Raw genomic sequence first — 16,132 nt, forward strand, 5'->3', positions numbered from 1 at the left:
ACAAAATCCATACTTATGTCCTCCCATGGCCTTGATGGAACAGGCAATGGCTGATATAGGCCAGTATTGTGACTAAACCCCTTGGCAACTTGACAAACCTGGCAACTCTGTACAAACTTCTTCACATCCTATGAAATTTGAGGCCAAAAATAATGTTCTCTAAGAATGGAAATGGTCTTATCTCGACCAAAATGTCCTGCCATCCCTCCACTGTGTTTCTCCTTAATCAGATGTTCCCTCATGGAACTCCTTGGAATGCACAATTGGCTACCCTTGAACAACATGCCATCCTAAATCAAATAGTCTAACCACTTGGTTCTATCTACAGCAATAGGTTCTTTACAAGCTTTCCATGCTTCAGCAAAATCAGGGTCCTTAGGGTACAAATTCTTGAGTTCGTCAAACCCAACTACTTCAACCTGCATTACTGTAAGCAACAACTGTCTCCTACTTAGTGCATCTGCAACCCTGTTAGATTTTCCACTTCTATGCTTCAACATAAATGTATGACTTTGCAAGAACTCTACCCACTTCATATGCCTCTGATTCAATTTACCTTGGCTATTTAGGTACTATAATTCTTGATGATCAGTATACAAAACAAATTCCTTTGGCAATAAATAATGCCTCCATTTCTTTAAGGCCTGAACTATTGCATAGAACTCTTGATCATAAATAGAATACTTCTTCTTTGCATCATTCAATTTTTCACTAAAATATGCAATAGGCTTACCTTCTTGGCTTAATACAGCCCAAATAGCACTGCCACTAGCATCACAATCCACCTGGAACACTTTTCTAAAATTTGGAAGTGCCAACACTAGCTATTTTTTCACCTTCTTCTTCAGCAATTCAAAACTTCTCATAGCTGTTGCAGTCCATTTGAACTCTTTTCTATCCCCTCTTATTGTATCAGTTAGGGGTACACATATGCCACTGAAATTCTTAATAAACTTCCTGTAGAAACTAACCAGACCATGAAATGATCTTACCTTAGTAGCAGACCTTGGAGTAGGCCATTCCAAGATGGCTTTTACCTTCTTTGGATCCATTTTGAGACCTTCGGGTGATATAACAAACCCCAAATAGACTAACTCCCTTTTTGCAAAGATACACTTCTTCAGATTAATTAACAGTTTCTCTTCCCTTAGCCTTTCAAGGACACTACGAATATGTAGTAAATGTTCTTCCAAAATCTTTCTGAAAATTAAAATATCATCCAAATAAACAATAACAAATTTTCCCAAGAACTTCTTGAGTACCTCATTCATGAGCCGCATGAAGGTGCTTGGGGCGTTCGTCAATCCAAAGGGCATGACTAACCACTCATAAAGACCCTCCTTGGTCTTGAAGGTTATTTTCCACTCATCTCCTTCTTGAATCCATATCTGATGATAGCCACTCTTGAGATCTATCTTTGTGAAGTACTGAGCTCCACTCAAGCAGTCCATAAGATCATCCATCCTTGGCAAAGGAAATCGGTACTTGATGGTTATCCTATTTATAGCTCGAGAATCTATACACATCCTTCACTCTCCATCCTTCTTTGGTACGAGTATTGTAGGTACTGCACATGGACTCAGGCTCTCTCGAATCAAGCCCTTCCTCAACAACTCCTGAACCTGTCTATTTAGCTCCTCTGTTTCAGTAGGAGTCATCCTGTAAGTAGCCTTGTTAGGCAAACTAGCTCCTGAAATCAGATCTATCTGATGACTGATTTGCCTTATTGGTGGCAATCCATCTAGAACATTATCAAAAATAATATCTCCAAATTCCCCTAGTAAATCTAAAACTTCAAGTGGTATTTCACTACTACCTTCTTTATCTTTCCTAGGAATCAAAGCATAGCACATATGTTGATGTTTCATGCCATCTAAAAACTTCCTTCCATCAACAAGAAAAATCCTAGCACTACTACATACCTTTTCACCTTCCTTTTTCATGGGCTTCAATTTGTGGTGAACTCCATCCTTTGTCAAAGAGTATGTGTTTGCATGTCCATCATGTACTGCATGTCTATCAGACTGCCATGGTCTACCCAACAATAGATGGCAAACATCCATCGAAATAACATCACAGAGAACTTCATCATGGTAACTCCCAATTTTGAATTTCACTAAACATTGTTCACTTACCAGCACCTTATGATCATCTTTTACCCAAGCAACCCGATAGGGCTAGGGATGTTTCTCCCTCTTGAGATTCAGCTTAGAGACCATCTCTTCTGATACCAAGTTATCAGTGCTACCACCATCAATGATCATGTCACAACATTTATCATCACACTTGCATCTGGTACGAAACAAACTCCTCCATTGTCCTAGTTCAATCTCACCACTTAGTAGGACTCTTTCATTTACCAAGGTCTCTCCTCTTTCTACGTCCTCTAAATGTGATGATTGTGCATCCTCATCCACATGAGCAACCCTAGCTTGGCCCTCAGCTCTCCTATCTATCCTTCCTTGTCATTGAGGGCATTCAAAGGCACGATGACCTTCTTCATTGCAATGGAAATAGGTACCACGAAAGCCTCCTCTTCCTTGTCCACGTCCTCTACCTCTTCCTCTCTGATTTCCAAAGTCTTGATCATGGGAGCGGTTGAAACCCTCATTCCTCTGGTTCTTGCTAGTACCCACATCTTCATTTTTATTTTGGGTTTCATTGCGGCCTCTAGATGATCTACCACTTCCCCTTCCTCCTTGACCGTGCCCTCTTTGTCTTCCTTCAAAAATTTTCTTCAGCTTCTCTTCAACTCATAGGGCAAACTGGTATGCCTCTTCAACGCTGGTCATTCTTACCAGACTTAATTCCTCCTGGATGCTAGGTTGCAACCCACTGATATAATGAGAAACCTTCTCCTTATTTGCTTTTGTATGCCCCGCTCTAATCAAGAGTCGGTAAAATTCCTCTATATATTCTTGGACTAATCTTCCTGCTTGCTTTAACCCATGCATCTTCTTAAACAAATCAAGCTCATAGTCCATAGGAATGAACTGCTTCTTCAATTTGTCCACCATGCGATCCCATCTTGTAATCTTCTCTTTTCCTCTTCTATTTCTTTCCAATTGAACCTCTTGCCACCAGATTTTGGCATGGCCTTTCAGTTTGGCCTTTGCAAACTTAACCCTATCTAGGTCTGTGATATCCTCATACTCAAAGTATTCTTCCAGTTCATTGATCCAATCGATCAACTCATCTGGTTTCAGATTTCCTAAAAATACACCCACTTCAATTATAAGTATTTTCCCAAACTTAGTAATGGCTCTAAAAATCCTTTCCTTTGCATGATTCAGAACTTCCCTGTAAAATTCCCCTTTTGGTCCCATTACTTCTTCTTCATTGTCATCCTCACTATCGTCACCTGCAGCAACATTTGCTCCTCTACGGAGCTCCTCCTGCAAGGCTTGTACCTGCCTTTGGAGGGCTCTAACCTCCTTAGGATTAATAGCTCTGGCCCTTTTTCCATGCTCTCTTCATGGAGGCATCTTCCAACTTGAACCCACAACCACATAGTCCTAGTGCAAACTGCCTCACAGTCGGCGCTCTGTCTACACACTTAGGAAAACCAGCTCTGATACCACTTGATGGGAACACAACCCAAGAACAAAATGGACACAACAAAAAAGGGGAAATTATATTCACTGATAAAATAAGCTAGTACAAATAGTACAGAGAAAATAAACTTCAAAACATGCCCTAAGGGCTTACAATAGCATAAATCTGGAGATAATTTCTCCTGTCAATACCTCCTCTCAAACGCCACTCCGAACTGCCTTTTACAATGCCAGAAATCTCCTTAAATAGACCTTGGAGAGTTAAGTACTAGGAGTAAATTCTAGAAAGTGCTAGTAGGCATCCACCGACCAAATAGAAGGTTCCAAAAGCTACGTTAGAAGTTGGCGCAAATCTAGAAGAATCCAGAAACGGTCACCAAACTTCTGGGAGGCATAACTTTTGAACCGTAGCTCTGATTGATGAACCGTTTACATTTTTGGAAAGCTCTCAAAGTGCTCTATAGCCCTATTGACAAGCTTCACTCATCCCCCATTTTTCAGCCCTTTTCGAGGTCATTTAATGCCCCTAACCTGACTTTGAAGCATTCTTAGGAGGTCTCGAAAACTTGAAAAACTGCAATAACTTTCAAATTGTGGGGCCTTTTGAAATGATTCTTTTTTTCGAATGATCTAAATTAAAATTACATTCATCTAGCCAATTTACACCTCCTAGTTCACCAAAATGATGGCCCAATTACATGCTCCTATTTTTTTGAGATTTTCTAGCACACTGATAGTGGAACTATGAGAGTTGGAACCTTTATTTGACCCAAATGGGTATCCAAAAATTAAAGCACATGAAATAGAAACTAAGTCTAAGTACATTTATTTGGGTGACACAGGATTGCCCTTATACCTCTGGATGCTCCTGCATCACTTCTTCTACTCCTTGCAGCTTGCGGGTTCCACTCTCTTCCTTTTCCCTCCCATTTTCATCCCTTCAATGTCACCAAAAATTTTTCTCTAAAAAGCCCTATGCAAATTGTTAGCACTATGAATTCATAGTCAAAGTACAAAATTGTATTACCAACCCACAATCTATGTGTAATAAAGTTGGGAGTTCTAAAAATTATCAACCACCATTTCCCAAGTATAATCAAATCATAATTGCAAATCTCTAACATCATCATCATTAAAACATCTTTTCCTACATCTCACTTTATCATAATTGATAACTTGGCAACCTTCCATAGGTAAGGAATTATTATAATCCCAAGTAACTTTATGATCACTTAAACAGGCCACGTTGGCTACCCAATTGGCAGCATGGTTTGCTTCCCTAAAGTTATGGGTAAAAAAACATTTATCAAAAGAATTGATAATGCTAATAGCCTAAAAAATAGTATTGCTAATAGTCCATGAAGGCTTAGAAATTTTATTACGACAATTGATAATATTAAGTGAGTCTCCTTCCACCCATACCTTCCTCAAATTCAAATTCTTAGCATAGATAAGACCATGAAGGGTGGCACAAGCTTCAACCACATGATTAGTTTGAATACCAATAGGTATAGCCGTACATCCCACTTTCTCACCATAGGAATTCTTGATAACTATACCACAACCAACAATACATGGGTTCCCTTTAGAGGCCCCATCAAAATTTATCTTGTGCCAATTCTCCAGTGGGCTATCCCATCTATCATTATCCCTCATATTAGGGCCTTGTTGGTCCTTACACAAGCTTCTAAGGTTCCAATTTTGGATCACCCTATCTTCCCACTCATTTTGATGTTGCTGGCCAGAACCATTGGCTTTAATGTTTTCTATAATTAAAGCCTTAACATTATAAAAGACTTGATTAGCACTAGACTCCACATCTCTAAAGATCCTATCATTGTGCTCCTTCCACATCCCCCAACAAAGGTAAGGGAGAATAAAATACCACAGTCTTAAGATCAAAACATTCTTGGAAGGGGGAGTCCAACTAGTGAAAAATATTTGGCTAGTGGTTGGAAAGACCGAGACCATATTCAACAGGTCACACACCTTATCCTAGAGACTTTTGGTAAAAGAGCAATGCAAAGTAATATGGTTGACTGATTCCCAATCATTCTTGCACAAAACACACCTATTAATAATAATGAATCCTTTCTTCACTGAATTCTCAACAGTCAAGATTTTATCCTACAAAAGAATCCAAAAGAAAATATTGTTTATAGGTGTCTCACCTTTCACCCAAGCCTTAGCCCAACATGTTTCATGGTCCACGACAAAAGAATTAGCATAGGCTGAGGAAATAGAGAATATTCCACTAGAATCAAACTTCCATATCATATTATCCTCTTTTTTATTCAAAAAGATAGCATTCAGACACTTGTTAAGGTCATCCAAGTTGTCATTCACCCTTTTGAGGTCCAACCACATATCATTATTCCAATAATCCACCACAAAAGTACCAATAATATTCTTACATTGCTCCATATAGCTATTCCATCTTGGATCCACACAAAGTGGGCGATCCAAGATCCAAGTGTCTTCCCAAAAAAGAATTGTCCTTCCATTGCCCACCTTCTTTATTATGTGTTTATATTTCTAAACATTTTTTGAGATCATGGATCCCCTTGCACCAAATCATTATGAAGGAATTGATTGAAATTATTGTTCTCCCTATTATATTTGTCAACCTAAATATTCCTCCATTCCCCTTCCTCCTTATATCATCTCCATAATAATTTAGCCAATAAGAATTCATTCATAGTTGTAACTCTTCTCAATCCAAGTCCTCCCTTATTAAGGGGCATGCAGACTTTCTCCCAAGCAATCAAAGGTAACCTTTTTTAAATCTTCATTCCTGTCCATAAGAAGAGCTTCTAAATTTTTTCAATAGCAAGAGAAAAATTTTGAGGAATTTTGAAAATACTCAAAGCATAAAGTGAAACACTCTAAAGGATAGATTTCAAAACAATAATCTTTCCAACCTAACTAAGAAGGGAACCTTTCCATCCAGTAAGTTTCATGTGAATTTTATCAATTAGCGAACTCCAAAAACTTTCCACGAGGTCCAAACATAGAGGTAACCCCAAATAAGAGCCAGGAAGAGAACCAATTTCATAGCCAATAATCTTTTTGATTTTATTTTTCCTAACCTCATTGAAATTAATAAAATAAATCACACTTTTGTTCTAGTTAATAACTTGTCCTGAGGCTCGCCCATGATCCTCCAAGGAAAATTTAATATTCCTTGGATTTCTAACCAAGGCCTCTCCCATCACAATAGAATCATCAAAAAATTGTTGATGAGAGCAAATCATAGTAGTAGAGAATGGATTTAGGCCCACAAAGTCCCCCCTCCTGACCATTTTTTCCACAAATCTCCCCAAGCATTCAACCAAGAGAATAAAGAGAATAGGAGAGATCAGGTCCCTGTATCTAAGACCTCTAGAAGCCTTGAAGAAAGGGTTAGGAGATCCATTAACAAGTATTGAAAAAGAGGCAAAAGAAACCAACATAAAGATTAGATCCTTGAATCTTTTATTAAACTCGAACACTTCAAGACCTCGAAGAAGGAAAGTCCAATACACTCTATCATATGCTTTAGAAAGGTCCAACTTAAGAAGAAACCCTTATTTCTTAGACACTGAAAGAGAGTGAATATTTTCATGAACTATAATGGTGGAGTCCAAAATCTATCTGCTAGGAACAAACCCATTTTTCTATCTAGAAATAATAGAAGGAAGAAGGGGTAGAATTCTAAGGGTCGTCACTTTAGAAATAACCTTATAAAAGGAATTACAAAGGCTAATAGGTCAAAACTAATCCAAACTATCCACTCCTAGCTTCTTTGGGATAAGAACAATGAAAGTACCATTCACTTCTTTGAGAATTTTCTAGATCCAAAGAACTCCTTGACCCCATTACAAACATCAAAACTAATGATATTCTAGTACTTGTGAAAAAACAAGAAAAGGAACCCATTAGGCCCTGGGGCTTTATCTCCATCAAAAGAGAAAATAGCCTTCAAAATCTCTTCATAAGAAGGGATGGAGTTTAGAGATTTATTCTAATCTTCAGAGATGCAATTAGGAATACAATCAATAAACAAATTCTACTTAGCCACATTCAAATTGGGGTTACATTGAAGTAAATTACTTAAAAACTCCACTGCCTCCCTTTTAATAATCTCCTCATTCTCAGTGAGTCCCTCTATTGTATTGAGTCTAGAAATTTTGTTAGCCATCCTATGCTTCAAAGTAGTCAAATGAAAAAACTTACTATTCTAATCTCCTTCCTTCAAAAAAAATTCTAGATCACTGCCTCCAATGCATCTCCTCCTTGGTAATGATGTCATGAATCTCCACCAATTTAACACTTTCCTCCTCCCTAGAGATAGCCTCATATCCATCAATCCAAATTTGATCTTGTATTTCTTTCAGTTCCTCCATAATCTTCCTTTTAGTTTCAAAAATGTTTCCAAAGGTTTCTTTATTCCATTTTTTTTAATGTTTTTCTTGACATTTTTCAATTTAGGTGCAACTTTGAACATAGTTGTACCTTCCACAGTTATACCCTACCACTCCTTTATGAGATTCACTAGGTTTAGGTGAAGAGTCCACATTTTTTCAAACATGAATGGGAAAATTCTCTTATAGTTAAGCATATCAACCACTAAGAAAATGGGATAATGGTCTTATCCCAATCAAACTTGAGCACTAAGAGAACATTTATATTTTAGGAGCCATTCATTGCTAATAAGTGTTTGGTTCAATCTAACCTGTATGAGATCCTTTCCAGTTCTTTTGTTAGTCTAGGTGTACTCAACCCCATGCAAATCAAGATCATGAAGAAGATGATTATCAATAAAGTCCATTAAATCAAATCTATTATCCAAATTTGTCTGACTGCCTCCCCATTTTTTAGCTTCTTTTAAAGGAGTATTTAGATCCCCCATAATTATCCAACTCTCATCAACAAAAAGCTTTCTCTGATTGTTAATATCTTTCCAAAGAGCCTTTCTCCCCCACTTGGTATTGGGGGCATAAACATTAGTAAGAACCCCAAAAAAGTTTTCCTTAGAGTTAGAAAATCTAATATTCATCATGTTTCTATTTTGAGAAATAAGATCTACTTGAATCCACTTATTATTCCAAAAAATAGCCATACCTCCTAAAGCTCCCTTGGAATCATTTTCGATGATCTTCCCACCCCTAAAAATTGGAAGACCTTCCACTTTTTACTTCAACATTTTTTTTTCTTGAATAACAAAAATATCCCGCCTATTATCCCTAATCATATTTTTCAAAATGTCATATTTGTGAGGATTATTTAACCCTCGAATATTCCATGAGATAATCTTCATCTTTTATGAAAAAATTTTGATTTAAGGATTGTCCTCTAACTAACATTCGCAATACTTCTATTAGCCTCAGCAATTCTTTTCTACATGTTGGAAGATCTCCCCACTGGGGAAGGGGAAGAACCAACATCCCCAATCTTGAGGATATTCCCAAGAGTTGAAGAAGGATAGCAGTCTCTATCCTTTTTATTTTTAGAATCCCCCTTTTTTGAGACTATATTATAAGCTCCAAAGATGTCTCCTTTCTTATTCCTGGTTTTGGTTGCAACAATCTCCACTTCCTTTCTATGATTGGCTCTTCCTTTCTTCTTAGCTTTAGATGTTTTACCAACTGGGATCCACTCAGCACCTAATGTCTACTCCTCCCAAAACTCTTCCTCTTATTGTGAAATAGTTATAACATCCTTCACTTCACCACTAACAAAGTTGCCCTCCAAAGCAGCATCCTAAGCCAAAGGAGCAGACATCTCAGAAATAGATAGATCCTTATGGGTCAACCCACTTGGACTATCAATCCCAATCTTGAGGTGACACACTTCCCTACCTTGAACCTTGTCAAGAAAATAACTGTTAGGATTTACCAAATTTACCTATACTCCAACCTCATTTGCCATCCCCTTCTCCTTATCTATTCCCAAACCGGGATGAGAAGCATCCACACCTGAGGGATTTACCAAATTTTCCTATACTCCAACCTCATTTCCCATCCTATTCTCCTTATCTATTCCCAAATTGGGATGAGAAGCATCTACACCTAAGGATGAAGCATTCACACCCAAAGACCCACTTCCACCTTTTGAGATCTCAATGCAATTGTTTTGTGCTGGTAGGGGAGCATCCTCAACCAAATATACACCTCCACTCTTTGTAACCTCTACACTATTATTATGTTCCTTTATCATCCACACTTTCTTGACCTTCTTAGGCTCTCCCTTCAAAAAAGGACTTTTTTTGGCCCAGTGTCCAATTTTTTTATAATGAAAATAGGTGAAGGGAATAGATTCATACTTAATGTGTTGATTCCATATGCCCAACTTAGATTTAAGCAAAATGGAATCAGGCATATTAGTGCCTTGGTAGACCCCGACACAGAATCTAGAAAAGTTCAATCTTCTCTGAGAAATAGTCACAGGATCCAAAGAAAGAAGCTCCCCAAACGTGTTTGCAATACCTTGAAACACATCCTCTACCCAAAACTCAAGGGGAAGGCCAGTCAACCTAACCCAAACTGGGGCTTGGATAGTAGATGCATCCAAAGAATAGAATTTTAGAGTCCATCTCTATAAATTCAAAGTGTGATTCCCCAAAACCCAAGGACTACTACAAAGGATATCCTGCTTGTCTTCATCATAGGAAAAGCTAAAAGAAAAACACCTTTTGGCCATTGTCATAATATCAACCTAGCATTTCAACTTCCATTTCTTACTCACAAAATCCCTAATGATTTCAATGTTGAGTTTGGCCCCTAAAAACCTTCCAACCAAAGTTGAGTCCATAGAAGATATATTCTTATCAAATATTTGATCTAGGATTTCAATGGAATACATACCTTTATCCTTTGAAGAGGTTTCCTTAATCGACACGAAGACAGATTTGCAAGTTGGACAAATCCCAAACAAGTTGGACCATTTTTTATTCTGCTTGGGCCCCCTTGAGTCCTCCAAAGACCCGCCATCATCAGGATCACTAGTCTCACTAGGGGAATCATCTACTGCCTCCTATCGCACTCCAGAATTGGATGATTCAGTCATGTTCCCACTTAAGGAATTCAAACCCAAATTATCACCCACTCCCTTCTCCAAACTCTTGCACGCCATTTTTTTTGTACATAATTTTTTTAATTTTATGCCTCATATTTTAATAATAGTACATAGGGGTAGGTCAATTGGATGGAGGAGGAAACATAGGTGTAAATTTATGATCTACCTACTTGCAGAGTTTGCAAATAATTACTTTCAATTATAAAATTGTGGCATTGAATTCCTTTTAATTCCCAACTTTGCGAAGTGTCTTTATAATTTTTTTGAATGAATGAATGATTTTTTTTTAATGACATCCACAAGACCAAGCAGTTTAAGGGACAAAAGAACAATTGCACTAGATAACTTTTGAATTACTTTCCATTTCTAATCTTTTGGTATGGATCTAAACCAAAAAACCTAATTTTTTTTTTATCTTGTCCCCTTCAAATAAGATATGTATGTTGTCCACCTTCGAGATAACATCATAGAGAGATTAGATGTTGTCATATGTCGTGCATTCTAAGAGAAAATGTCATTCCATTTCAATTGTTCTAGACTTGCAAAATATGCAAGTTCTCTCTTCCCAAGTCTCTTTTGGCCTCTTCCATCTTCCCATCTTGCACCTAAGGTGATGAGATCCCATCCTTAGTTGTGCCACTAATAACCTTGCATTTCCTTTAATAGTAGTAGCCCCAAGGTATGCTTTTTCACCAAGTTCCCCAGTTGGATTAAAATCTTTAAACTCATAGGCTTTTTTTCTACTCATATTATTGTTCCACATGGCATTGTGAAACTTCTCTTTGACAAACTTTCTTATGTTCGCATTTGTGTTTGGGCAATCTTGTAACTTGATGTTCCATTTAGCCAACCATTTAATGTTTTGCTTCATGCATGTTTTCTTCCTTTGGTTAAGATCCTCTCTTTCTACAATTTTCAGCCATCAATGATCTTGCATGTCTTCAATCTTCTTTTAAGTAACTAAGTAATTGGATTACGGTTGAAGCCTCTAATGGAAAATCCCCAGCCTTAGCCAAAAGAATTTTATAAGGCGCAAAACTCTTGACTTTGAGATTACTTATGATTAATTATTTTTGAATTCTCTCTATTTGTCTCCATTTCTATTTTGACATGCTACCCCCTACACTTCACAACCATAAAGAACCACCAATGTGACCAACAAACCAAAGAGAGTCTTCTCGATTTTCCAGTCCCATAGTTTTGTTGTCCTACATCTATTATGGAGTAAAAATGACACTTTCCAGCCCCCTTGAATCCTTTTCACTCTACAATTCTCCCAACTGAGCTTATAATGGAAGTCAATCCCAAGATATTTGTATTCTTTCACAATTTCCATCAGTTTTCCTTCAAATAGGATTGTGATATTCTTTTCTTTTCTCCTTAGAGAAAAAAATTAGGAATTTGGTTTTAGTAATATTCACCTACATCCCAACTTCCTGCCATAATTGCTCTAAGGAACCTAAATGATCTCTTAGCCCCTACATTATTTTTTATATCAAAATAAGATCGTCAGCATATAGAAGAAGCTTCACCATGTACCCTACCAATTGAACACCCTCCCCCTCAATTTTATCTAACCAAGCTTCTAGATTATCAATATACAACCCAAACAAGGTAGCAGATAAAGGGCATCCTTTTTTAATGCCAATGTCACTCCCAAAACACTTTGACATTCTATCACTAGTTCTGATTTTGTCTTTAACTCTATCATATAATCAATGCATTGTTTCACTATACTCATCTGAAATCCCAAAATCTTTCATTTTATTCCATAACTTGTCTTTAGGCACTGTGTCAAAATCTTTCTTGAAGTCTATAGAATAACAGTAGGCTTCTTCTCCCTATTTGTCCCACACTTTTTCTATTATGTGTCGAAGAGTGATGCAATGATCAATTATGGAGTGTCTGAATCTAAAACTGGTTTGCCCTCTTGCTCTCTTACTTAAGCCATTGAGAATTTGTAATGTTGTTAGTTATTTATTTTTTCTCCTATTACAACTCTCTCCAAAACTTCTTGGGTTCATGTTTTCTAAGGGATGTTAACTTTTTCCTTCTAGTTGTGACATACTCTACTTTCTTTGTGTAAATCAATTTTTCATACCATTTCTTGAGTTCTTTGTTTGTTTCATTCATTTTCATGGATCTCTTTGTTGCTTTACATTCCTCATTGTACCATGGGTAAGCCAAAAAAGTATTAGTAGCCCTCTTTTTGTTGTTTGATCTTTTACATGCATCTAGAGCCTTATATATACTAAAGGTCAGCACACTGCTATGAATCAATTCACATTTGTCAATGGAATTGTCATCCACTAAAAGATTATTACTTTTACAGAGTTGCTGCTCCAACACCACCTTGAAAATGACTTTTTTCTCTTGATTTAAAATGATATTTCCTTTGATGGTTGTTGTCTTTTTTGCATGAGTCATGTTTATATTGTGAGTTGTTTGAGGCGAAGTCCATCTTAAAAAAAAGAGGCATGTGATCGAAGTTCAACTCTAAAGGGAAAACACCAAATTTAAACTCAAGCAATTTAGCTATAATATTTTGCGAACAAATTACATAGTCAACTACACTTTTCAATTATATGGTTTACACATGATATATCTTGATTTTGGCCAACTCTTCAACCCATTGCAAATCACCATACCAAACACACTACACAACCCCATTAATTCAATTCCAAAGTGTGACACACCTCCCTCACCATCCTTAGAGGCTCTCTTCCAAAGTTTTTCATTGTCTTCTTCTAGTCATATAGGGTTATTTGCCTCTTTGTCATTTTCAACCACCTACAAGGGTTGATTGTCAGTTTTCCTAGCATTGAAATTACCCACTAACATTATGTCTCTAGTGCTAAACTTTAAAATGTCATTTTTTAGTGATACATAAGGATCTTCATTGTCCAGCTTCCTCTTCTTATAAAACTTAGAGTTTTTTGGAACAAAGTAACAAGCAGCTAGCTGTAATAAAATGTGTAAAAGTCTGGATATCAAGTGAAATATTGTATTATGTTCTATAATATGGAGTAAATATGTTGTTAAATATTTTGTGTTATGAAATACATGAGATTTAGAAGACTCGCCTTCTAAGAATAGCAGAGCGCTCGTGGCCTTCCAAGACTTATATAATAGTGGACACCCCAAAAGGTGTTTATGTCAGGCAAAGAGAAAAGCTACTGGTGCTTGACGACATTCATGGTGGGGCTTCATAATATAATTGGCCACTACCCCAACATAACACAGCTATCTAAATCTCTTGGTAGGAGAAGTCAAAGTCATATGTGTGTCTATGGTTAAAAATAGACCATCTTGGAAAAGAAAAAATAAAGGATTTTTTAAAAGATTATGGGGACCAATTAGAGAAGGGATTCGAATGTGTTGGGGCTTACGATTGGATAATTTAGCTCCATTAGTTCAAACCCTAATTGGGTAATTTATACTCATTTGCTACTATCAAAAGCTTTTGCTTAAATACAACAAGGGATAAAATATTCATAGGGCATTATTGATGGTGTTTTTACCCAATTTTTTTGTGGTTTCAAGTGGTACGCATGGCCTAATAGTGGTAGATGGAGATTGGTAGGGCAGATAGTGTTGTTGATCTCATATCAATGTTGCTTCAATTGTTAACTTGTTAATGGTTTAGATTTTTCTACCCTTCATTGATCCTTTGGTTGTTGATATCTGATGTGTGTGGAAGATATTGAAAAAAAATTCATAGCAATCAATGGAAGATTGTAGAAAATTTGAAAAGTTCAGTTTTTTTGTTTTTTTTTTGAGACAATTTTAAAGAACATTCTAGAGATTCATATTTTATAATTTTTGCATCAAAAAATGAAATTTACCCCTCGAAAAATTATAGTTGACCAATCACAAATTAGAAATTGTTGTTTGAAAATTAATTTAAAAATAAACTTATTTTTTAACTTTAGAAACTCACTAAGAACTATTACAAAAATAAATTGTGACCACCAGTGAAAACATTAGTTTCCTACCTATAGATAGGTAGGGACTAATAATGTCCAAGTCCAAAGAAACAGAGTGCCAAATTTAATTATGTTTTATAAATGATATAGACACTAAATATCATTGCTTCTCGCAATGGATGATGAACAATAGGAGATAGTGAAGTAAGAGTGACTTGTCCCATCACAGAAGTACATGTAAATTTTAGAATATATTTCATTTCATTTGCCCACACTAGTGTGTTGTGACAAACCACTTTCTATCACACAAATTAATAATCAAAAACTCCAGTTTTGGTATATTTGAAAGTCAAAGATAAATTTGGATTTTTCACCCTCAACGTAATCTCACATTAAAATAAATCTACAAAAATTACTAAATTATTCTTACCGAGCTAACAACTTATAATTTTCCTTACCTAATTTTTTCCTTCATACTTTATAATGCACCTTTTCCTAAAAATAAATAAAAAGAGTTTTGGGTGTATAATGTGATATCAATGTTTAGGAATTGTTACACTTATATTTTTCTTCAGCCTTAAAGTCAAACATTTAAGTCATGGCAGTGCCCAAGTTGATGTTGAAGTTGAACCTTCGGGTCAGTTCAACTTCAAGTTCAGTAATTTTGTATATACTTTCGGGTGTCGAAGTCGAAGTTGAAGCTTCCAACCAGTTCAAGTTCAACTTCAAGTTTTGTCATTAGTATAAAATGTTAAAAATAGGCCAGACATTCTCCTATTTGTCATCATTCCTATTCACATATGGGGAGGTTGAAGTTGAAGTTGAAGTTTTAGGTCAGTTCAACTTCAACTTCGAGTTTATTTTGGAATCAGTGCAAAATGTAGTGTTGTGTTCAAAGTTTCAGTTTCAGCCCTAGCAATCAGAAGTTTGAGAATCATTATGATTCAATCAATATTGGGAGCTTCAAAATTGTATTTGAAATGGTGAAGCCTGAAAATAATCCATCGTTCTTAAGTTCAAAGCTCATGGATAGTTTCAAGTATGCAGTTCACAGATCAATGGCCCAGATTCAGCAGTTGGAATTTGTGGCTCAAATTCAAAATCAAACTCAGACCTTGTTTCAAGGTTCCAAGTCTAAGACCCAAGGCCAGAAGAGGATGGTGGATAATAAGATGAGATGGAAGTCAAAGGAAATCATTGTTATCTGCTATGAAAGATGCATTGATGATAATGGAGGATATGAATTCAAAATCGGGCCTTATTTCATTATAAGTAATATGTTTTGGCTTTCCAGGCACTTGATAAATTCATAAATGAATATGGGAATTTATGGTGGAGACATAATAGGTAGGCTCTTATGCAACTTACAATTAAATTCCAACATGTGATTTCTGTGCAAGTGTTGGTGTATATACTATTATAAGTTTTAATATAGCCTGTAACTACATATTTCTGACAGCATTAAAATAACAGTGACAATACGAGGGGTATAACTTTTAGCTCCACTGTTGGATCTGATTGAATTTTGGATATGTTACTCAAAATCAAGTTTTCTAAATCTTCACTAAAGAGATCTTCAAAATTTTTCCAAAATCA

This window comes from Cupressus sempervirens, chromosome 4, assembly GCF_028749045.1.
Source record: "Cupressus sempervirens isolate cs-2001-9-10 chromosome 4, ASM2874904v1, whole genome shotgun sequence".
NCBI lineage: Eukaryota > Viridiplantae > Streptophyta > Pinopsida > Cupressales > Cupressaceae > Cupressus > Cupressus sempervirens.